The 26,675-nt window shown below is 38.4% G+C and overlaps 1 pseudogene; it reads left to right on the top strand.

Moving 5' to 3' along the window:
* The first annotated feature begins 2,279 nt into the window (after nucleotides 1–2,279).
* The window catches only part of LOC120543336, a 91,832-nt pseudogene continuing 67,436 nt past the window's right edge, over nucleotides 2,280–26,675 (top strand).

The following is a 26,675-nucleotide window of genomic DNA, read 5'->3' as shown; positions in this document are numbered from 1 at the left end:
GCCTTTAAAATCGCCATCTTTACAACCTTAAAATCAGTTCTGTTTTGGACTCAGACTTGTGAACAACTCGCAAACGAATTACCCAGCCAGGGCACAATATACAGGTGGCTGCCTCAAACCTTTTTCAATGTCTTTTGACTATTATTGTGACAACAGCTTTGGGACAGTTTCATTCTGATAGATTCAGTCATCTGTATGGTGCCCATTTTAGGGACTCACCTTTGGCAATCTGGTACATCCATTCAGTGTTTACAGTAGCCATTCATTGATTAGATTACATTGCAATTATGCACCTTTAGTCTAATGAAGCAATGATAGCTGCACATGGAAAAACTGTCCACAGGTGCATAATGGTGGGTTTATTAATATATAGTATTAGTTTGTGTTTTTGTATATTGTTATTAAATAAACTGGAATGACACTAGGGTTCACAAAATTTTGTATGCTAGGGACCCACAAAATGCTGTACCACCTGGTGTCTGGGGACCATGGGGTGTCAGAATAGGTGCAGCAGGGTTTATAAAATATTGCAGCTCAAACCTTGTGAGTGTAGGTGTGCAAGAGGAAAGCCAAGTTGGCGTACAGAAGTTAATGAGGGAAACTGGCTAATTGCTTGGTATATGCACGAGTGCAGTAGCACAGCCTTCCATCATTGAGTCTCCATGGTTTGTCTGGTGAACTTGCACTCACCAGGAATAAAAAAGGTCTGAGCAGCAGAGAAGAGAGAAATGAGAGAAAAAAAAGAAAACCAGAGGAGGAGAAACCTGAAAGAAAAGAATGGCAATGAAAGATCAGGATTGGACAGTCATGTTAGTGTTAAGGAGAGGAGGTGATGTGAGGCAGGGATGGCGTTCCCGGGGCCGGTTGCTCATGTAGGAGTAACTGTGTACTTAAAGGGTCCTATGTACACTGAGGGATGGTGGTGAGACAAGGAAGCCATGTTCAGTGGATCCCAGGAGTGACTGGGATAGGAGCCAGAGGGTTGACCACATTCCCAGTGCTTCAATGCTGCCAAGCCTTCCTGATCTATGAACAATGTGAGATGAAAGAGAGCAGCACTGGGGAACAAAAGGAAGGAACTGATTCAATCTTTGCTTTTATCCCTTGTTTTTAACTATTTATTGAACTTATTTATTGGTTTTACATTTCACATTTTACTATTAAGGATCATTTTATTGCAGACTTTTTTTCTGCACCACACTTTATGTACTTTGTTTGTTTGAAATAAAACATATTATACACTTTGCACCAATACTTATTGTTTGTGTCCTCATTGTCCTAGTCAATCTTGGTTATGACTAGCAATGTCCCAGGAAGTGGAACATGCCAAGGAAGACCTTGGGAGCCTCAGATATCACAGGCCATTTACTAATATAAACCCAGTCTGGCTAAGTGTAGCATGACCTTGGATCTTGGTTACTGCTAGTGGTAGTTAGTACTGAAGTAGAACGACAGTATTAATAAATCAACTAAAGCCTTTTTTATTTTTTAAATGTATTACATGTCTCATTGTATTTTATAGTCCACATGACAGTGATTTGGGACAACACAAAATCATTTACATGTAATTTCTATTTCAATTTAAGTTTCAACTATATACTTCAATATCTATTTATACTTTGCTTATGTGAAACTTTTGTTAAATCTTAAGAGCAATTAGACTATAATCTACATTGATATAGGCCCACTTTTATGCAACAATTGAAGACCATTTTGATTTATATTTATTTTTTGATCAATTATTTGTTGAGTTTTTCCAATATAGTGAATTAAACAGAATTTTACAGAGTATTTTCACCAGAACTCACACCTTGACAATATTCACCCCAGTCCAAACGTACACCCTATAGTGAGTCGGAGAGCACAGAACTAACAAAAGCCTTAACAAACAGAGATATCTAGGGTTTAAAGGACTGAGCAGCAATAGATCAGCACTCAGTAATTTTTGTGTATGCTTTGTTAATTAGAAATGCTGATTGCTCCATATGTAACAAACTGTAAAATTTAGATATCCAATTATCATTAGTGATAGTCTCAGGAGATTTACAACACAAATCAAGGAGAGGTTTAGCAGCAAGATTGCCTAAACAGATAAGGTTCTGCAGGTAAGAGGTGAGATTAAGGGAGGACAAATCTAAAAGAACTAGAGCTTCAGGGAGTAGTAGAATATCAACAGAGAGGAAAGAAGACAAGGAGTGACACTCAAAGGTCCAAATGAAAAAAGCAGGAGGGAAAAACATAAAAAATATGGAGAAAAATACCTGGGATACCAGACAAAAATGACAAAGAAGATCAGGTTCAAGATCCGTGAGATAGCACTTACATGGAGGAAGGTAAGTCTATGAAGGAAATTGTAGGAACATTTAAAATTATTATAGTCATGCGGCAATTTAAGACTAAATTGAGGCCAATCATACTGTGCTTACAGCTGAGGGCCATAGGAACTTACACGATGTTACACACATGAGCCTGGGAAACAACTTCAGGGCTTATCTTGTATTTCCACCCTGAGATAATGGTTGACCCTTCTGTTCTGCTTCCCTTTGCAGATCCAGAAACAATCATATCACCAACACATAACATCACTTCCTGTTCCTTCCCTTCAGCCTTTCAACTCTGACTTCCTGAAGTGAAGCAGAATGACTTCTTTATCTTAGACCAGAGAGTTCATCTAGTGTTAGGGCATGGTGTGTTGGAAGCAATTCCAGGATACGTAGAAGTCTCACAAATGTTTTCTACTGTGTTTCTTTTGACTTGCCATGATATTTTGTAGTTTATTTTTTGTTAAAAAATACTGTAATCATAATGGTCACTGAATGCCCTCAAACAAAGCCTGTGGAGGAATCCAAGAAGAAACATTCTATAGATCTGGAAATGAAGCTGAAAGTTCAGGAAACATGAAAGTTGCTGGATTACAGATGCAAAAAGCTATCTGTTAGTTAAAACAAATCATGACATACCTGCTTGCATACCTGCCTACAAGAAAATCTATAATAAAAAAAGAGAAACAAATGAAACAAGCAATAATAGACATATTACAAAATCTACCTGCATCAGAAGAACCTTGGACAGAACCATCACTAGAAAGTGACAATTTGGATGAGGATGATGTGACAATTTTTGTTGCATGTGAATCTGCAGAGGACAGTGATTCTGATAATCTGCCTCATCTTGTTGATCATTGTTAATTGATTTAAAATTTTTAAGAAAAAATTGCAAAGGTAAAGAAGAACATGAATGTTATAAACACAAAAAGAATTGATAAAAATTCTCATTGTTGTGTGTATTTAGTGATGAGTGAACCCCACTGAATTTGCTTTGCTTAGAATTCAGCTAAATGCATTGAAGTCAATGGGGAAGGAGAAACTGAACTAGTTTTGAGTAAATTAGAATGGTGCAATGCTCTTTTAAGTGTTTCTAAGTGTTAAGGAAACCTCTAGCAATGATGCTGGGTGGCTAATTGGGATCAAAACTGTGACATGAGCAGTGAGACAGCTGTGCTCACAACCATGCCACTGTGTCTCCCTGAATAAAATTAATAGTGCAGCAGTTGGCTGCTGTTGTGCTCAGTGACGCTGAGTACCAATTGATCCATTACTCTTTACATATCTCTTTTAGGTAGCTCGCTATCCTGAAAAGGGCCAGTCACTCTTTCTTAGTTGCAATGCTTTTTTCAACTTTGGTAACATTTTTATAGGCTCCCTTGAGCCTGCTTTTAACTTGCTTATTGGCATGATGGAATACCAGTTCATACTTTTCACCCCTGACAGATGTAACTTGTCAATGCCCATTCCTAGCCATCCCTTCTTCTTGGAAACAACGCACACACTGGTGTGTGACCAGTGACAGAGGCACAACAGCAGGTGTCTTAAGTGCTTCATTGTCAGGTGGCACAGCAGAGATGTTGAGTGCCGCTCTGTCAGATGACACAGCAGGGATGTTAAGTGCTGCACTAACTCGTGAAGCAGCAGGGATGTTAAATGCTGCACTATTATTATTATTTCAGAGGGCGTAGTACATTTTCTGACTCTTGGATGACCCTTTAAGGTCTGGCTTGATCAACGCTGCTGCACGTGGCTAATTCTTATGTATTATGTATGTGTATGTTACTCCATACTGCAGTAAAATATGCATAACAGTGACCCACAATAGACCCACAGAGCCTAAATTGCAATAATATGTACTCTTTGTGACCGACATACGGCCAAACGGCCTGTTCCAAATGAAGCCATTATTTGGCAGACAGGAGACAGACAGGAGGAGAAGAGGAAGGAGAGAAGTCTCTGAGCCAAAGTAAAATTAAGGGGAGAGGTTTATATACTGAGTTACTCAATAAAGTATTAAAGCTGGATAGTAGACAAACAGTGAGATGGGGGTCAAGACCATGAGCATCTAATGCAGACAAAGTGGATAAGATAAAATATAGGAGTCAGTGGGAGAACTTTGTTTTTTGATACAGAAAGAATGTCAACAAACATAACATTGGCAAAACCAAGGAACCAGTTATTGACTTTCACTACACCAAAGAGCCTCTATGACCAGTCATGTCACTATTCAAGCAGTAGATGTAGAGATGGTGCAAGTACATGGAGGTCCACATCAATGACAAAACAGGACTGGTATTGTAACACAGGGGATCTATATAAGAAAGGGAACAACAGACTCTGTTCTTAGGAGACTATGCTCTTTTAATATGGGTATTGCCATCTTTCAAATCTTCTATAACTCTGTGATGGCCGGTGTTATTTTGTACTCTGTGGAGTGCTGGGCTAGTAACATCGCTTGAAGAGAGGCCCACCCAGGTATTGGGTACATTCTTAAAGCTCTACAGGAAGGTGTGAAGGAGAGAATAAAAACAAAATTCAGTGCCATTATGTACAATGCTGCACATCCTCTCTCTGACTCACTAACACTGAGGACTTTTAGCCAACAAAATATTCAGCAGAAGTGCGTGAAGACATGTGACAAGGGCTCCATTATACCAACAACAATACGCCCGCATAACGCCTCACTGGGTCCGGGCCTGACAAGTCAGAAGGTTTTCTTTCTTGCTTTAGTTATTCTGGTGTGCATTTGTTGTTATTGTTTCCCATAGATAAAGATATATATGCAAATCAATATTTATGCAAAAGGACGAAGGTGCAAGTCTTTAGATTCCTGTTGCTTCCTGTTTTGCTATATGGTTGCAAGACATGCACACTATTCAGTGACCTGAGACAAAGACTGGACTCCTTCAATACTAGGTCTCTTCAGAGAATCCTTGAGTACCTCTGGTTTGACTCTGTGTCAAATGAGCTGTTGCTCATGGAGTTCCAAATGAAACACATTACTACATTATGAGGGAGCATCAGTTACGACACTACGCCAATGTGGCACAATTACTCGAGGGTGATCCGGCTAGCAGGATCCTTACTGTTTAGGACCTGAGCGGCTGGACCAGGCCAAGGGGACGCCTACGTAACACATGGCTGCGGCAGATCGATGGTCATTTCTGGAGGGTGGGACTGGACTGTGTGTCTGTCTGAGGGGTTGCCAACCAGGATCCTGAGCTGTTTCGTTGTGTGGTGGGTGGGGCAACATGCTGCACCAGTGCATGCTCCCCAACCTGACCTGATCCGGCCTGATCTGTTTCCTATAGTATATTAATATTTATTTATTTACTCTTTAATTGAGCTTCTGTAAAAAAAAAAAAAACAGATTTCCCATTGGAACACATATCTATCTATCTATCTATCTATCTATCTATCTATCTATCTATCTATCTATCTATCTAGTGGTGTGAAAAACTATTTGCCCCCTTCCTGATTTCTTATTCTTTTGCATGTTTGTCACACAAAATGTTTCTGATCATCAAACACATTTAACCATTAGTCAAATATAACACGTAAACACAAAATGCAGTTTTTAAATGATGTTTTTTATTATTTAGGGAGAAAAACAAATCCAAACCTACATGGCCCTGTGTGAAAAGTAATTGCTCCCTGAACCTAATAACTGGTTGGGCCACCCTTAGCAGCAATAACTGCAATCAAGCGTTTGCGATAACTTGCAATGAGTCTTTTACAGTGCTCTGGAGGAATTTTGGCCCACTCATCTTTGCAGAATTGTTGTAATTCAGCTTTATTTGAGGGTTTTCTAGCATGAACCGCCTTTTTAAGGTCATGCCATAGCATCTCAATTGGATTCAGGTCAGGACTTTGACTAGGCCACTCCAAAGTCTTCATTTTGTTTTTCTTCAGCCATTCAGAGGTGGATTTGCTGGTGTGTTTTAGGTCATTGTCCTGTTGCAGCACCCAAGATCGCTTCAGCTTGAGTTGACGAACAGATGGCCGGACATTCTCCTTCAGGATTTTTTGGTAGACAGTAGAATTCATGGTTCCATCTATCACAGCAAGCCTTCCAGGTCCTGAAGCAGCAAAACAACTCCAGACCATCACACTACCACCACCATATTTTACTGTTGGTATGATGTTCTTTTCTGAAATGTTGTGTTCCTTTTACGCCAGATGTAACGGGACATTTGCCTTCCAAAAAGTTCAACTTTTGTCTCATCAATCCACAAGGTATTTTCCCAAAAGTTTAGGCAATCATTGAGATGTTTCTTAGCAAAATTGAGACAAGCCCTAATGTTCTTTTGGCTTAACAGTGGTTTGCGTCTTGGAAATTTGCCATGCAGGCCATTTTTGCCCATGTCTCTTTCTTATGGTGAAGTCGTGAACACTGACCTTAATTGAGGCAAGTGAGGCCTGCAGTTCTTTAGACGTTGTCCTGGGGTCTTTTGTGACCTCTCAGATAAGTCGTCTCTGCGCTCTTGAGGTAATTTTGGTCGGCCGGCCACTCCTGGGAAGGTTCACCACTGTTCCATGTTTTTGCCATTTGTGGATAATGGCTCTCACTGTGGTTCGCTGGAGTCCCAAAGCTTTAGAAATGGCTTTATAACCTTTACCAGACTGATAGATCTCAATTACTTCTGTTCTCATTTGTTCCTGAATTTCTTTGGATCTTGGCATGATGCCTAGCTTTTGAGGTGCTTTTGGTCTACTTCTCTGTGTCAGGCAGCTCCTATTTAAGTGATTTCTTGATTGAAACAGGTGTGGCAGTAATCAGGCCTGGGGGTGGCTACGGAAATTGAACTCAGGTGTGATACACCACAGTTAGGTTATTTTTAACAAGGGGCAATTACTTTTTCACACAGGGCCATGTAGGTTTGGATTTTTTTTTCTCCCTAAATAATAAAAACCATCATTTAAAAACTGCATTTTGTGTTTACTTGTGTTATATTTGACTAATGGTTAAATGTGTTTGATGGTCAGAAACATTTTGTGTGACAAACATGCAAAAGAATAAGAAATCAGGAAGGGGGCAAATAGATAGATAGATACAGTGGTGTGAAAAACTATCTATCTATCTATCTATCCAGGAGGGGAAAGAGAGATGATGCATGTTCTCAACAATGACTGAATTTGCAAATAAAAGAAAAATGATGAGGAAGGTAGGGGAAAATGAGACTGGAGAGATTTGTATTACAGAAGTCCAGCAACATTAAACAGGTAAGCAAGTTATCTAATTCCTTAAAACTACAAAACACACAGGTGGCCACCTAAGTTACATGCATTGTTATGAAAAATAGGGTTGTGAGTATGTAGTTTCACAGATGTACCAATTCGTCTCTCCACACAATGACAAATATAGAAGGCATAGAAGATAAAAAATTATATTTATTTTATAAAATATGGGAAACAATGTAAGACAACTTATTTTTTTTTATTTTTACTTTGCTAGTACTGCTGTGGACATCCCAAACAGACTCCCTGGAGAACATGGCTCACAGTTTGAAAACCATTGGACTAACACATTTAAATTAGTAACCAGTAAATTGTATGGTACTAGTAAGATTTGAATGTTGCTACCTTTAAATACATTTAAAATATTTATATAGCAAGTCTTATTACCTATTCAAGCTAAACATTGCTGCAAATGTTTTCCACCTGGTAACATTCAGGTCAAATCTATAATCTTAAGTCTGGTCTTACACTGCAGAGGAGAGATATCGGCACTTGCTTTGCTGCAAGGCTTACATGCTGAGATCATGAACTTCCTTGAATAATTTTAATTTAAAGCACAGGAGGGGGGGCTGGATATTTGGCTTGCTTTCATACTGACACAGGTTTCTCAGACATCAGATCTCTTACTGCTTTATTAATGTGTTCTAATGGAAGAGTCAAAAGCTGAATGAACCACAGGAAGGGCGTTGGGTCATGCTCCAGACAGGCTTAAAACTCTTCTTTTTCTTTCCATGTTAATTTTGTTAGAAGCCTAATCTGTCCACACCTTTGAAAAAGAACATGATTATTGAACATTTTCATGTTGCCCTCCAGCTCTGATTATTATGCAGTTTCTTCTAAATGGCATTTTGTTATTAATGTTGCTTGCCAGAAGAGTACCAACAACTCATTTCTTTTGTTACACATACATACATAAAGACTAGAAAGTTATATTTTTGTAGAGAATTATTCTACATGTAAATCAAACTACCAGTCTTATAATCTAGTTGTTCAATTTTAAATCCAATTCTCAGTGTTTTAAAAACAATTCTGAAAAAGTCATGCATAAACCATGTTAGAGTATAAAGTCAGCTGCTGTCAGAGTAGAGGATAAATTTTGTTTGGATACCTGATAAATGTATTGAAAATTATTATGTTGTACATGATAAGCAGGGTACAAATGCAGGACTTCAGAATGAAATGGTTTTTAATGTAACACGTTATATGAAACACTACATGATAATTTAACTGGTCTGTCAATGTGTTAAAACTGCCTGATCAAGCCTTCAAGGACTAGAGTTTGATCATTTCTCGTGATATTTTAGAATGAAAACATTTCAAATGTTTATTCAGTCTTTTTCAGAATTGTCATCATTCACTAAAGAAAACAGATATCCCAGTGGGCTGTGGATGCTGTACTTACTAAAAAGGTCAAGCATCCCATATTTTTGATTTTGGGAATGATGGTGTTAATGGTCATGTCCTAATAAAAATTGCAGACATAGTCTGCTTTGAAAAATCTCAGCCATATTTAGATAACTCAGACTAGAAATGTTGCCAACAAAAAAAACAGGTTATTTTCCACAAGTCAGAGTCAGGGTGGATTTGGCAATTTCCATGTGAAATGCTGAGTAGACTTTTGATATTCGTAAGTGATTTGACGCTGTACATCAATGTCGTTCAGGATAATTGTCATAAGGACAGCCTTTTCAGATGCATTAATATATAATTTGAAGAGCACATACTGTAATAGCCATGTCTGTCTGCCCACATGAAAAAAACTCTGCTCCCAGTGGACTGATTTTGTTGAAACTTAGCACACTTATTCTCCCATTGAAAATCATTGGCAAATTTGCAAATGTGTGTATCTTAAAACAGAAATATTTTTTGCATGACTTCAACTACAGGCTAGTTCACTATTTACATTTGACCCTATTTTTTCCCTTTACTCATCTGAGGTCAAAACAGTAACCACTTGCAGTGGTGCCCACATGACACAAGAAAGGGTGGTGTCTGCTGTGTAAGGGTTTGTATTTATGTGTATTTTATATGTTATTGTCATTTTGAAGTATTATTGTTTCATATTTTTATGTTTTTTATGTTGTGTATTCCTTGTGTATGTCCTTTCATTTGTGTTTCCATTCCTTGAGTGTTGTGGGTGGAGCCCCCAAGAGGCGGAGTCATCCTAACATCACTCCTTCTGAGCCCTTACTCTGGCTAATTTAAGCCACTTCTTTGTATGCTAAAATCAAGAGAACATTGTTTTTGAGAAGATGTTTTGTGAGTATTGCTAATTTGTTGAATTTTCCAGTTTTTTCTAATTTATTCTGCAATTCTGTTCCTGGTTTTCTCTTTTGTATTATGGATTTGGACTTTTTTGATTAAGATTGCCTTTAAATAGCTCCTTTTTGCCTATTTGTGCTCTTTTGTGCATTTTGCTTATATTTTTCTATTGTTTCTAATAAATCCTTTCTTTGTAAAGATTATTTATTTGCCCTGTTTATATAAGTGCACAGTTTATGGTCATTCTTCTTCTGGTGGGTCTTTTGCTTTATTTATGAGACTTTTCTTGTTACTTTGACGGGTTAACCTTGTTTGGAGTGTCCTAGGTCAGAAGCTTGCAGTTAACAGTTTTGGGGCTAGCTGGATTGAGGTGAGTCTCGTAGGACAGGCTATTTAGATAAGGCCTCACACCCATTTTGCCACATTCAAGACTCCATATCACAACAGTGTCAGATTGTAGGTGGGGTTGCATTATCAAGTATTACCATATTAGAAAGGTATTTCTTTAGATGTGTTTGCATTTATCCAGTTCACTAATAGTAATATTCTTTATTTGTTGCATTCAGTATGGCAATAATGATACTGTTTATTTACTCATCCTCATACAAGGTAAAATCTATCCCTTACTGTACTAAAATGCATGTGTAGGTCTCATTACATGCTATCAGTCTAGATTCTGCTTCTACCATCCCATGAACATGGGTTGTGTCTTGCAAGATCCTCGGTCACAGCAACTTACTTCTCTTGCTCCTTGAAATCATAGAGAGCAAAGTGACCTAATGTGCATGTCCATGAAAGAAATAAATGAAAACAACTTATGCTGAAATATATGAAAGATGGCTGGGGGGGACTTTATGCTACAGTGACTAAACATGTATTCAGTATTTCTGTTACACTAAAAACAACCCCTCAACTGCATTTTCCAAAGATTAAAATGATTCAGTGTTTCTCTGTTCCTATACCATAATGTACCATAATGATCTTCTGTCCAACATACAGGTTGAGACTTAATTTTAAATCCACATTAAGTACTTCTTTGAAAAATTTATGTTACTGAAATTTTGAACTGCAAGTAGCCACAAACCCTTCACATCCAACTGTTGACAATAGTGTGTGAATCTTTTTATCACTTGAGTTGGATAATCTATGAAAACAATTTCAGTCACATGATATTGTAAAATGATATTAAAAACATATATGTAATAAACTAAATAAATAGTGACTAGAAAATTAAAAACTTCTCCAACTTTCAAACTAGCTTATCAAGTCTACAAATGCACCTGAATGTTGTGCATTTATATACATTTTCTAGCTTGTTGATTTTTGTCCTCTTTAAGCAGCAAATGCTTTAGCGTCCAGTGTTTTCCAGTACTGTGCATAGAAGATTACATGTTTAATCAATATGCTCCATGAACACATCTTTATAACTGATTTAACTATCAACAAATAAATACACTCCAAAAAGTTTTCTTACTTTGCTTGCCAGTTCAAGAAAAAAGGGGCATATTTGTTTTCCCACTATGACTTTTTAAAATTAGTCGGCCTACATTAAAAAGAAAACTAATAATTCAATTCCATCACTTTCTTTATGTCCCTCTTTTCTAATGCTGACATTATGGCAATCCCTACTGCTGTGTCTGTCTTTTCTCTTGCTTTCTACAAAGTGTCTAACTAATGCTTTGAGTATAGATTTGCAGTCAATTAAAAGCTTCTCAACAGAGTTTAAAATTGGCCCCCCTCCTGCCAACCTGCGAGGGTCCTGCCAAATGGACTGTTGTATTTGTTGCAGCAATATGTGGAATTCATGCTTAATGGAACGGCTGCATGCGTTATGCTTTATTCCATCTCTTTCTCTTTTCCTCTTTCTAAATATGAAGAGGTATACATGTACAGACTATACAGTAGTTAATGCATATGTTTTACATTCTTTTCAATGATAAGTATATTTCAGACATATTTCTTTTCAAGAAAATCATCCGTAAATGCATTTATCTTGTTAATGGGAGCTTTGAAACTATCACCAATAGCTGTAAACAAATGTCATATTTGATAACATTTTAAAGGCCTAAATTTTCTAGAATGATAGTTCATTTCATAGTCATTTTATGGTGCTGTAAAAGCATGAGAATGATCAGACATTTAGGGTTCACAATCTGTTTTAAGGCCTGATGCAGTCGACCCCAGATCTTCACATCCTACACAACTGAGAAGCTTTTTATGTATCCAAAGACACCTAAAAAATGCACTGTAGGGTCTTCTGCATTATTTCTAATGCTAGAACCATTGGCTGATTTACACTGCACTGTTGTTTTAGGTCTGTCACTAGGCTCTATCTATTTTCTGTCCCCACTTTTTTTGTCAGGACCCTATGAAAGACCTTGTCATTGCATCCTAATAAACTCACCCACACTGGGTGCTTGGTGTGAACATTTAAACTAACATACATGTCTTTGGTATGGATTTAAACTCCATAAAGCCATTGAGCAGGTTGAGATTCTAAAAACAGGACCCTGGACCCAGCAGCACAGGCCACCATCTACTTTGTGTAATCAAGTTGGAAAAAAACAAACAAACAAGAAAAGTCTTGAGCAAAATGGGATGAGATCATTGCCTGTGGATTCTGAAAGTATTCAGACCCCTTAACTTTCTGCACTGTTTATTGTATTGTAGATTTCATTGTAAATTGATACATTTGCAATTTTTGCCCATTTATCTACACTTGATAACTAATGAAAAAGTGATTATGTTATTATAAAGTATGCAATTTTATTAAAAATTAAAAACTTAGCTCTCTATTTCATTTAAGTATTCAGTCCATTAATCTAGTACTTTATAGAAGCAAATTTAGCAGCAACTACAGCTTCAACCTAACAAATGCATGACTGTACCATACAGTAGCCAAAATGTCATCTTAGAAAGTGCCTGAGTATTTACAGCTCCGAGAGACATGGTCTAACATCCTGACCTCCTCTCAGTCTCTATGGAGTCTTCACATTATCCACATGTCTGTGTGGGTTTATCATCAAATATACTTTTTTTTCTTCACAGATCCCAAAGATGAAAAGATTAAGTTGATTTCTGACTGTAATTTGACATTGTGTGAAGGTGTTATGTGAATGAATGTGCTTTGTAATGGACCGGTTGTCCTGTCCGCAGGTGTCTCAGGTCTTCTGTGATAGTGTGTTACCGTATAAGTAGAGTAAGAGGATCAAGGGAGAGATGGATGGAGTGTCATAACATTATAAAATAATCAGTATAGTAATATATTTGTGTAGCAAGTTAAACAGTCTAGGAGCAACACACACCACTTATTATATCTCCTCAATATTATCAAAGAGTTATTAAAGTTCTCCATCTAAATATTGAATCTCTTAATAAGGAATCCCGAGTAAATCAAGGTGAAGTGTAATTAAGATAGAATACAAGAATCACTTAACTAAAATGTTGTGAAAATCTGCAATTAATTATTGAATTGTTTAGTGTGAGTGAAGAGCATGACAGATGAAAAATGACTACTCACAGTACTGGGCAACTGTGTAATAAAGCATTACAGACATGCTATGGTTAAATAGGCAAGTACTGTTTATTATAACTACTCTATGAAACTCTAGTCAATCAATCTACAGTAATTACTCTGCCGATTAGAAGCATTCTCCACCATGGACGTTTTACATATAATTATTATACAACACTGAATCACAGTGCACTTTTTTGATTTTCTTTTGTCCCTGCTCAACATAACAAGATTCTTTGATATTTTCAAAACAGATCTCTAAATTATTTACAAATATAACCAAATATAAGTGATCCACAGCCTCTCTCTCTGATTAGCGGGAATAAATCACTCCTGCAAGTGAACTATTATTCTTAGTGCAATGAGTGATTTGCAAAATCAGCCGGAATGTTCAAGCAAATTATAGAAAAAAACCCGATCTAAATCCATTAAGTAGTTCTCTCGTTCGTTACCTAAGTGGACGTATGGAGCACCCCGAGGCTGGTGGGTGAGGGAAGAGGGCCAAGCAACCCTCTCCTCAGCCAGCTGCATCTCTCTCAGATTCATGCAAATAAATCGGTACCGTAAGCGAACTATGATACATAGCGCAATGAGAGAAGTTGCAAAATCAACCGGAATGTTCAAGCAAATTATAGAAAAAAACCCGATCTAAATACGTTAAGTATTTTTCTCGTGAAAAGCAGCACAGACATACAGCAGACAGATAGACAGACAGACGTTGGATTTTATATATATATATATATATAGAGCGCTATACAGGCTGTCCCTTGGTTACGTACGAGATAGGGACTGTAGGTTTGTACTTAAGTTGAATTTGTATGTAAGTCGGAACAGGTACATTATTTTAATAAATGCTATTGTTGACCGACTGTAACCAAGTGCTCTGCCAATGAATGATGGAGTTTCACCTTTCTCTGACCTTTTTATTATTTCTACTTTATTTTCAACGGTGATGGTTTTTCTCTTCTTTACTGTATCATCAGCACGCATCAGATTTGTGTTTCAGTGACATTCTTGAAGGGTGAAGACAAAAGGTTAAGATGAGCTCTTCTGCACACACTGTACACGCTATCAGAGAAGGAAGGCACCCGTCGTCAACACGTCTGATGTACTGACAAGAGACAACTTCCTGCTATGTGTGTAACAGTACAGGCTGGCTTGTTATTGAGAATGACTTGGCGCATCAAGGGGGGGTTCATCACTCACCCACCACACAGTCACCTCCACTACAGTATGCTGCCTACAGTGTCCGCCCACCGTGAACGAACACGGTGCGGCCAAAGGTGGGTAGTGAATTGCCCAACCCCAATTCAACAGGCAGCCATCCGAGGCACACTACAATGTTACCCCCTCCGCCCCGTTCACCCTCAATGGCCTCCGTTCAGCCACAACCAGGTCAGCACTTGCAGCATCACCAGCCGTGTGTGCTGGGCGGGCAATGAAACGCCCCCCTCTGCTCCATCCAGCCTGCGTCCAGTCAGGAGCAGTAGCTGCGGTGGCGTAGTGGGCGGGCAGCGAACCATCGTCCTGCACACAAACGATAGCTGTGGCCCTGGTGATTATGGACCTCGGGTCACCGGGAGCTGCACGAGGGACACTACACTGCGCGAGTAGCAAAATCGCCCCCCTCCAGCCACTGCTTGCAGTATCCCCAGGTCGAAGATGACAGAGCGGCAGTTACTGAGGCGCATGCGTTGCAGCTGTGGCCTCGTTCGTAATTTGTAGGAGACAAGGAGGTGAGTCCAGGTTTCCGAAAAAATCACCTTTATTGTTGTGAAGACAGGAACATTCTCAAAGCATCTAACAGCTGTCATTTAAGCACAAACAGCAGTGACACTGGTAGCCATCCTGCATTAGCTCCCTTCTCAGATTAAAAGAACAAATAGCCTTCCTGCACAAGAGAGGCCAGGTCAGTAGCCAGTTTTAAATGATCTCCACATCAACCATTGGGCAACAGACACATTACACTGTGAGCATGCAAACTGCAGTTGAACCAACAACCACCCCTGTCTGTTTTAACAGAGTTCAGGTGTGTCATATGAATACTTATGCAATCAGTTTTTTTCTGTTTTAGATTTGTATTAAAGAGGACAGGAAGTTATGGAAAAAGATGATCTGCTGTGGCAACCCCTAACAGGAACAGCCGAAAGAAGAAGAAGATTAAGTTACACGACTTTCCAGAAATCTGTTTGCACTTTGTAATTAAAAATCTCGTTTCTGTTGGTAAGTGTCAAAAAAGCTAAATCAAATGTGTTTCATTGTTGTATAACAATAAAAGTGAGTGAATATTTTTTATAGGCTCTCTATCTGCTCATCTATATATGCATAAATGGTGTGCCAAAGGTTAATTTGAAGATTAATAAAAAAAATTATTTTATTAAATTATTCTAACTGCAAAGTCATGTTGTTCTGAAGCAGGATGGATGAAAAGAGAAAAACTACTTTGCACCTCTGGTGTCTTTCGTGCAGCTGGCTATATCCGTTCTATGTTTCAGTTTCCTGTTACAGCATGTAACCTTGGTTTTCCAAACAAATCATTTGCAGATAATAATTACATTTAAAAAGTGACAATGATTTATCTGCAGTGCTAATTAATCCTTAAAAAGAAAACAACAAACTTTTTTTTGTATTTTCATTTGAACTGTTTATTGCTGCTGTTTAACAGCTGCAGGGGGTGAGTATGAATTTTGCCCTGTTTGTGTGGACTTTGCACATTGTTATCATGTCTTTAGGGTTTTTTCTGGGTAGTTTGGTTTTCATCTTCTGTCATAAAAATTTGTCTGTTAGGTTAATTGGCAACTCCAGACTGATTAAGCATGACTGAGTTTTCCCTACAAGTGACAATGCATTCAGGGTTTGTCCCCCCCTTGCCTCACTAAGTTGCTGAGATAGGTATCAGCTTCAGATCCCATTTAGTGGGTCAGTCAATAAAATAATGATGTGGTTGATGATGATAATTAAATTGATTTATCCCACTTCTTCAGTTCATGGGTGCACAATGCAGTAACTAGGACCACATTCTCTCATACTAACATCCAACCAGGGTTGATTTATAGCTGCCAGTTAAGCTTAGAAAAATGGGGTTGGAATATGGGATGAAAGTAGAAAATCTACATAGACCCAGGAAGAGCCTGTAACTCTCGACAGTTAAAACCTCAAGTGGTAGGACACTGGATTTGTGATTGGTAATCACCCTAACTTACTGAATTGCACTGGCTTCTGGGATTCAATTGAACTGACACTGATTTTTTTTTATACCTTCACATTTTCTGTTGAAATCCTTATAATACAGCATTCAGTCTTAACTAAAGTTAAATTAATAAAACACCTTTTAGTAAAACTCAAAAAACAATGTAAATATAAATGCACTGCACATTGTAATTGTTTTTACCATTGTATATTTTTATTTGGGTGCTTAAAATTCCAAATATAGAGAATATGACCAAATGATAATATAAATTAGGCCATTGGCCCCACCTTCCTGGGTTCAACAAAAAAAGGAAATGGAAAAAAAAAAGAAATTAAACACAATTAAAAGAAAAAGAGGTAATTACAAAATGACTAATAAAAGAAAGACCCTAATGACATTCAATTAAAAACTTAAAGAAAGTAATAAGCAAAAACAACTTCATAAGCAACAATTACAAAAAATTTACAGAAAAACAACAAAATAAACAAGTCACGAATAACAACACTGAGGCTATGTTAAGCCTTGGCAAAACTATTGCAAGGTTAATGCTTGTTGCGGCCTAGATGATTCAGTGTTCATGTTGCAGAGGAACATTGCTTTATTTCTGAAAAGACATGCTTCTGCCTTTCATGGTCATAACTAACTATATCTACAGTGCTGGTATACATCACAGTGACAAATTGGTTCATGGCATACATTTACTTTAATGCACATTTTAAAACAGCCATTGTAGAGTTGCATACACAGTGTCCAAGTGTCTATGCCTCATTAAAAGTGGCTATTTTGCATGATGTTGGTCAAATATATAATGCGTTGTTAATTTTGTTTGCAGATATTGTATCCACGCATGATGCTTTTCATCTGCTTACAAAACTACACAGAATGTGTTCAAAGATTATTGTCAAAATGCAAAAAAGGACCAGGAGATGATCAGCCAAAAATTACATGTCATCAGGTGAAGCAAGGGGTTAAAACTGCGAGATTAGAAAAAGATCAGAACCAAAATGTTAATCAGAAATATTGAACAAAAACAAAGTGGAAAGCGATGAAGACAAATCTAGCACTAGGGCCTAGTTGAATTAGAAACTAACTGCAATACTGAAGAGCTTTGACAATAACTTTACCCATCCAGGTATACTGCATAAAGTGATGATTGCATTTATGTATCATTACACGCATTACATCAAAAAACGTTTGTGGCCAAGTGATGCTATCACACAGTGTTTTGTAAACAAAGAAAACAAGACGGGGAAAATCAAACTATATCAGATTATGTTAACATAAAAATAAACCACAAAAACTGATGCATAATGTGAAAAAAAAAATGTATAACCATGTGTTATTATGATAATATGTATATACTAAATTATACCATTGTTGATAGTTCATTTATTGCATATTGCATAGTAGTAGAGTAAGAATTCTGTGTTCAGCCAACATCAGAGCACCAGTGAGACCCCACTGACTTCAATGGGTATTTCACACCTTGCCAAAGAGGTGATAGTAGTCAACCAGCTGGTAGCTGCTCTGCTTGTAGAGAATTGTGGTCTGTAGTGATGGATTGGATATATAAAATACATATTGCAAGATTTACATTTGTCTTATTTTTCCCATTGTCCAAAGAAACACTGAAAACTTTTGTTAGGTGGCCTTAAGCAATAAGAGCATTGATTAAAAAAGCCATTCAGCCCCTCATACCTCTTCAGTTCCTGTTCTTCTCCCCTGTCCAACATAATGTCAGGCCAAGATTTGAAGATCCCCAGGGCTCTACTTTGAGCCATGCTGTTAGACTATTGCTTTTGTAGATTTACAGTCGAGTGTGATTTATTATGTGGAAAATGCTTTCCAACACTTGTGTAAAATCTGCTCTTATGCGGCTCCCAGTGCTGCCCTCACATCCACATTAGTAGATTTAATTTAATTTAACAGCTGCATTCAAGTTCACTTATTCACTTAAAAGCTTCACATACTTTTATTCTTTTTTAACACTGAACAAGATCCGCTCATAGTTACCTTTTAGTACTAACATAGGAAAATCTGGGTTCAACTTTAATTATTACCTTCTTTCAGCTCAAAATGATCAATTATTATTTGGCTGATGCCTTTATGAAAGGCATCTTACAACTTTTGAAATATAATTGGTTACAATACTTTTGTTTTTCCAATTGTAACACAGGCAGGAGAAGTGACAGGTGTGATGGGCGGCCACAGCCATTATCTGGCCAAGACACCAATTTTGATGGAAGGACCGGGGGACAAAATGCCTACGAGGCACTGCCTGTCCTAGGACGCCAGAGGGCAACCCTCCTTGTTGACTGTCGCATCACATGTTCCTACAGCACAGACTGAGAGTGAGTTTGATGCTGCCCTGTTGGTTTCTGTGTGGGCCGCCAGGGGAAGCTGCAGAGTCTGGCAGTGGATTTCCATCTCACCTGGGAGTGATTCCAGGTAATATTGATAAAGCACCTGGAACGCTCCCAGGATCTGTTTAAAGGAAGCCTGCCACTGCTAATGGGAAGCGAGAGTCAGGAGGAAGAGGGCAGAGCTTGCTACAGAGGAAATGGAAGTAGAAGTGAAAGTGGAAGTGGAAGTGGAGGTGGAGGTGGAGGTGGAGGTGGAGGTGAAAAGAAGCAGAAGATGACCTGTTGTGTGTTGAACTGTAATTTAGATTGGTGCTGTGATGATGGGAAGTGAAGTAGAGTGGTTCCCATGAGGAAGACTAATAAAATTGTGTGCTGTGTGTTAAAATCCTGTGTCTCTGCAAGTCTATCTTGGGTTAGAGGGGCTCTGCATGCCCCTGGTTTCCACACAAGACTGGACCCACAACCTCAGGGTTTGAAGTCCTATTTCCAAAGCCTGAACCCTTACGACACACTACCCGCAATGGAATATAGGAACTAACATTTTAGTTAAGAAAGAGTCAAAAAATTTCATCACAAGAGGAGACAGATTATTAGGCTGGTCCCCATGCTGCCACAAACTGCAGTCAGGTCAGAGCAAAGTGGTCCTTAGTATCTGACCCAAGTGGGAAGTATTGGAAGAATAATAAGAGTCCTATTAAAAGAGGCAAGCTATATATTGAAAGGAAACTAAACATTGCAATGCTTGGGCTTAAATAAAGGAGTTTGGACAAGGAGAAAACAAAATGACAAGACAGGATTGTCACCAGGAAGTGCTGGTTGAAAGCTACTCACCAGAAGTCTTAAACAAGTCCAGGCTACAATCCTATACTGAGATTTTTAGAGAAATGTTAGTAAGGGAAGGCAGGTCAGGAGCAGTCCTGGGGCCAGTCATGCTTTGGTTAACAACTTTTTTTGGGTTTTGAAGACCAAAGAATCAGCTCCTTACATTTTTTTTGTCTGAAACATGTTTTATTATCGATGTTTAAGACTAGTTATGTTCTTTCATGGTGTGACAGTGCAGGTTGGTTCCATGCTCCCAGTCCTTTCTGGTAGCCTCTTGAACCTGCCACTGTCTGTAACATACCCAAGGGATGAGCCAGGCAAATGAAGACATTTTCATATAGTAAGGTGTAGGTGCATAAAGGTGCCAAAGTGCTTTCATTAAAACAATCAAACAACAGTGTCCAAATTAAACAGTGCAGTGCTCCATCCATTAGCCTATAAATAAATAATCCTTAAAATGGTGGACAAGTAAAGGTTAAAATAGTTTAATAAATAATCCATTAAATGAGGTTAAAACCCTGGGCAGGAGTCTATCCTTCAAAATCAAGTACCCATTGCTTCCCTTTAAAATGGATGTCTCCCCAGCTACCCAGCAGGACTTCCTAACCGAACACAGGCTCGGGTACCTGTTGTCAATGGCTCCAATAGTGCTCCCCATACGAACCTCCCTGATTCCCGCATACTTCCCGGACTTACAAGGAAGTGAGCCTCATTCTGTCCATCTCCCACTGCCTTCCAGGACTTATGTGGGATCAAGCACCTGGTCCCTCCAGCTCCCTAAACACGATCAGTTGGAGTGACCACCTTCAGTCCCCGAGCATTGGCCGCACGCTCCCCAAGGGACTTCCTCCCAGCTGCCTGCTTTCTCTCTCCCACACTGGCTATTTCCGCCCCCTGCCTCTCTCTCTCTCTTCTTTACTGACCATTCTTCTCAATTTTCCTTCTCTTTTTTTTCCCTTTGATCTTTTTCCCCCTTCTGTTCCAGGCATGCTCCTTTTATTCAGCAATCTAATTAGGAACGGGTATGAGGAGCTGCGCCCTACGGGTTATCATTGAGGCACCTGACTGATCTGCTTGCCTCCACAAGTATATGCAGCTCAGTCAGACAGTGCATCAATTAACTGCAGAACAAATTGCACTCAAGTACACCAGTGCTTTTTTGGGGCATAATTATTTATTTAAACATTGGCATCTAGATTCCTAGCCACAACTGGTACCAGATTATTTTTTATGAATGCCACCATTTATTTTGACGGTTGCTATGCCATTTCCATGTAAGACAGCTGGAAATGTGTGATATGTAATATCATGAATGTAAATGTATAATGGTCATCGCTGTGCATACCTTGATTGTCAAACATTTCAGATTTTTCCAAAGGAAATCCTTTAGCAATCATTCCTGCTATTGTTTTTCAGTTACAAAAATGTATTCTGTTCACTGAGCACAAATAATGTCTACTTGATTTGACTCTTGTCACATGTCCCCTTTTGGCTATGAAATCACAAAGTTTCCACAACTTCAATTCTTGGTTTACATCCTGAGCTTCATTTATTTATTTCAGGTCTTCGCTATTATGACCTTTGACTTGGTATTTTGACTTCTCCCATTTCCATTTCCTTTTAAAGCTGCTGCTACACAATGCAGACATTACGGGGGCTTACATCTTTTAAACCTCCTTTAGGCACAGGAGACACCAAAAGCAGCAAAGTGACATAAGGTGTCACTAACCCATGATGTGACTCTGGGATGACCTGGAAGTAGAATACAATATATACAGTATAAAGACCGTCACAATCAGCACACATTAAGTCTAGAGTGGATCTTCTGCATTTTGCAATGTGCTGTAAAAGAATATTTAACTATATGATTGAATATAATAAAATTTAGACTTGATTAAAAAATACATATTTTTAATTGACAGTGAATGGATGTTACAGCATCTGCATCAACTAAATCCAATGGAGATCCTGCTGAGAATATTAATGGTACTAATGGCACTGCATCTGTACTCTAGCACATTACATTATAGTCAGTTCAGAGAAAAAGAAGTGAAATCATTATTGGGGTTTAAGAGTGTGACCAGCTACAACACAAATAGGCATCAGAAATGTTCACTCTTGAGTAGAGGTCATATAAGAGGGGCACTCCATCCATCAAGAGCCATTTAAGCATTAAGAGTGAAAGCTGCATTCAAGGATAAAATAGAGGAAAAGTCTGGGCTGAGGTGACCAGGCAGATGTTTGAAGCAGGGTCTATAATCCATCCATCCATCCAGCCCTTATCCAACCCACTCTATCCTAACCACAGGGTCACGGGGGTCTGCTGGAGCCAATCCCAGCCAACACAGGGTGCAGGGCAGGAAACAAACCCCGGGCAGGGTGCCAGCCCAAGGGTCTAAAATATCTTGCAAAAATAAAATGAATGGATTATTAATTTTTGAAGTCGATTTCAGATCTTCCTTGGTCTGCTGGCATACATTAATGTACTGAGGTTTGGAATGATCTCACACAGCTGAAGACTAATTTTGGAGCTGGTGCTGAGGGTGCAGTCATGGCCTGGGCTTGCTGATGCTATATTTTGTGACACTGTCAACTCCATCATTTTATATATTACTGAAATAAGCAGTGTATAATATGCAGACTGGTAAACTTACACATACTTTGTAAGGATAAGGTCCATTGTTTGCTGAACAGAGTTTCTTTGTATATTGCTGAGAGTGACTTGCAATTTGGCTGCTGTTCAGGGGTCTTGTTTTAATAATTAATCCACATTTAGGTTACAGGGTTTACAAAAAGTGCTTACTTAATATTTTGTTTTATTGGAGTGGGGGGGGGGCGCTATTTCCTGTTTCAAGCATGCTGTTCCCCCATTTTACATCCTTCTGTATTTTTCTAGGTGACTGCACTGCATTCACAAGTTAATGAATGACTGCACTGTGATACATGACTCGCTGTTTTGCCAAGTTATCCTACTTGTCCTTGATGAATAAGTGAATCCAGTGCCAAATGTAAATTGAGTAGCAATAACACACGGCACATTTTCTACTCTTGATTCATATTCATTGCAGCTCTTCTTTCCTTTCCTCTTCTACTACATTAATTGACATCTTGAGTGCAGGAAAATTTTGTCATTTTTGTAATTGATTCTTAACAGTTTTCCTCATCTAAGACACTATCTTCAGCCTTAATAGAGACAAATTATATATGAAGAGGAAAGGGCTTGTGTGACTTTTGGGTTTAGAGGTCCAATTTGATGCTTGTTGGAAGATATGATCCATCTGTTAAAATGACTACTGTGATAATTATGGGAATTGCAGAGCATATAAGAACATCAATCAGAATCTTAACGTCAAAAGAAATTGGTGAGAAAAAAGAGAAAAGTTAAATTAAACCAAATAGTCCGACCTGGATAACCTTGAAATGGACAGAAGCACATAATACTAGCAGTGGCTCTTCACAATATTTATGCCAGAGCAGCACATAAGTGAACGCTATTATGTGTTATGCATTAAACTTTACTCTGTATTTGATTTGAAAATGGCAACTGTAAGTTTAATAATTTGATTCAATCAATAAAATTATACCTTAAAGTTGTTAATATTTAGTTATTTTCTGAACTTGCATATATCATGATAGAATCACAGGGCATCAGAGCTTAATGTGGTAATGTTAAGCGCAGGAAGGGAACCAACCCTGGACGGGATGGCAGTCCATCATAAATCACGCTGATGCACACACATTAATGGTCAGTTTAGATTGTTCAATTAACTCAGCATCCAAATCTTTGGGTGGTCAGATAAGATTCAAGTGAACACAGGAAGAACATACAAAAGTTATACAGTTAAGGAGCTTTAAGGGATTAATGACAACAGCCTTGCCTAACTAGTAATAATAGAACCTATCTCCAATTTATCCAATGTATATTTGTGCATAGAATTTAAAACTCCTTTAATTTCAGATGATAAAATTAAAAACCTGAATAATTCCCCTCCCTGTGTTCCCACTCTATCTATCTCTTTGTCCAAATTTACACTACTTTCATCTTCTTCTATCAATAATCTTTTCAGTAAAAATGTGTCCTACTATATACTGGATTCCATTCCCACCACTTACTAAATTCTGCCTTTATGCAATAGTCCCAGTGGTCACAATGCTTATAATAAACCAGTAACGGCATACTGCACGATAACGTGGAGTGAATACACTTGACTTACACTTTTCATCCTCTTTCTCTGTACATTTAGCATTCATTTGCTCAGAGGTTTATGGGTTTGGTGCTTCATGAAGAAGCTCTTGTTTTCTCCACTCTAGCGGCCCACTTCTACTCTTCTTCCTTCAGCATTGTTTTGCGTTAAAACTGATTAAGTCATCTTTTGTGTTGCAATTACTTAGTACGTATTTCTTAATCTTTCACTTAAGCTGGCACTGAAGTCTTCAATCTGACTGAAGAATGATTTAAGATATTAAGAGGTAGGAGAAGTGACGGCGAAGTTGGTAGCAATGAGAATGACGCACGTGCGCATGCACGCATGGCCGCCCAGCTATGCGCTGCCGAGAGTTGATTCTACAATAAAATAAAATAAAAACAAAAAGAGTAATAAAAATCATCAGTAGAGGTCATGTAATATATGTGTACCAAATTTCAGGTTAATAGGTCCAGTGGTTTGCGAGCTACAGGTGATTTAAAATCCTGGACAGACAAACGGACAACCACGGTAGAATATTATATAAGAAGATAAATCCTTAGATAATAGTTCCGTTCCAGTTGATTTCAAAACTGTTTATGTAAATCTAGTGCTAAAAGAAAGATTGCCAGAAGATGAAAATCTGAATAAATATTTACCCCTATCTCTCACTTCCTGTTCGTATCTAAAGTTCTTGACTGTGTTGTTTCATCCCAGCTCACCAATTACATAACATTTATTAACCTGATGGAATAATTTCATGGTGAAGGAAAATCTGTGGATCTTCTTTATCTCAAGTGACTAACTATTTACGTATGGTAGCAGGCTCTCAGCAGATCTGCTCATTCATTTTGTTAAATCTTAGTGCAATATTTGAGAACTGTTGATCAAAATCACACTCTCCACCTTGCATTTTTGAACTTGCACTGCACTTTTATTGCTCTTTAATTAATATTGTTTTTATCAGTATGCTGCTGCTGGAGCATGTGAATTTCCCCGTGGGGATTAATAATGTATCTATCTATCTATCTATCTATCTATCTATCTATCTATCTATCTATCTATCTATCTATCTATCTATCTAAATATACCAATATAACTGTCAAAAGTGGAGAGCATCATTAGTATCTCTTGCAGTGCTCTCCAGTAATTTCAGTTATACCAAACTAACAGGCAGCTTGATAACAGTAGGTCTGGCTTATCATCAGTCACATTAGGGGTTTCTCAAGGATGGATCTAGTGTCTCGATTTGCAACTTTGGATAAAATTATTGGTTTTATGTTGATGGTATTCAGGACTATCTCAATGTTAAAACTGGATGTTTGTTAGGCCTCTCAATATTGCTTATAGAAATGAAATGCTAAACAGAACACAAGTACATAGATTTTAAACTGCAACAAAATGCAACTTGTGTGTTGCCAGGGACTTGCACATGAAGCTATTTCAGTCTGGATTACAATGGCCCTCTGAAGTAGTCTGTTATCTGCCTGAGCGAACAGGATACTCCCAGCCTTAGTCAAGCAGATACCTGTACTGCTTCTGAACACTGCAAGCGGACCCTAGGGACGTCGGCTAAGTGCTCTCTCTCACTCAGCCCCCACCATACTGTGCCACACTACCACTTCACCATTTGCATTACAGCTTGCGTTTATTTCCTAGGCTGTGTTTATTTTTCTCTTTATTGTTGTGTTGAAAGTAAACTGCTCAAAAAAATTAAAGGAACACTTTGAAAACACATCAGATCTCAATGGGAAAAAGAAATCCTCCTTTATACAGTGGTGTGAAAAACTATTTGCCCCCTTCCTGATTTCTTATTCTTTTGCATGTTTGTCACACAAAATGTTTCTGATCATCAAACACATTTAACCATTAGTCAAATATAACACGTAAACACAAAATGCAGTTTTTAAATGATGTTTTTTATTATTTAGGGAGAAAAAAATCCAAACCTACATGGCCCTGTGTGAAAAAGTAATTGCCCCCTGAACCTAATAACTGGTTGGGCCACCCTTAGCAGCAATAACTGCAATCAAGCGTTTGCGATAACTTGCAATGAGTCTTTTACAGCGCTCTGGAGGAATTTTGGCCCACTCATCTTTGCAGAATTGTTGTAATTCAGCTTTATTTGAGGGTTTTCTAGCATGGACCGCCTTTTTAAGGTCATGCCATAGCATCTCAATTGGATTCAGGTCAGGACTTTGACTAGGCCACTCCAAAGTCTTCATTTTGTTTTTCTTCAGCCATTCAGAGGTGGATTTGTTGGTGTGTTTTGGGTCATTGGCCTGTTGCAGCACCCAAGATCACTTCAGCTTGAGTTGACGAACAGATGGCCAGACATTCTCCTTCAGGATTTTTTGGTAGACAGTAGAATTCATGGTTCCATCTATCACAGCAAGCCTTCCAGGTCCTGAAGCAGCAAAACAACCCCAGACCATCACACTACCACCACCATATTTTACTGTTGGTATGATGTTGTTTTTCTGAAATGCTGTGTTCCTTTTACGACAGATGTAACGGGACATTTGCCTTCCAAAAAGTTCAACTTTTGTCTCATCAGTCCACAAGGTATTTTCCCAAAAGTCTTGGCAATCATTGAGATGTTTCTTAGCAAAATTGAGACGAGCCCTAATGTTCTTTTTGCTTAACAGTGGTTTGCGTCTTGGAAATCTGCCATGCAGACCGTTTTTGCCCAGTCTCTTTCTTATGGTGGAGTCGTGAACACTGACCTTAATTGAGGCAAGTGAGGCCTGCAGTTCTTTAGACGTTATCCTGGGG

The sequence above is a fragment of the Polypterus senegalus genome, chromosome 13, assembly GCF_016835505.1.
Source record: "Polypterus senegalus isolate Bchr_013 chromosome 13, ASM1683550v1, whole genome shotgun sequence".
NCBI classification, from domain to species: Eukaryota; Metazoa; Chordata; class Cladistia; order Polypteriformes; family Polypteridae; genus Polypterus; species Polypterus senegalus.
The sequence above is the reverse complement of the archived record's forward strand: the minus strand, read 5'-3'. Positions and strand labels throughout refer to the sequence as shown.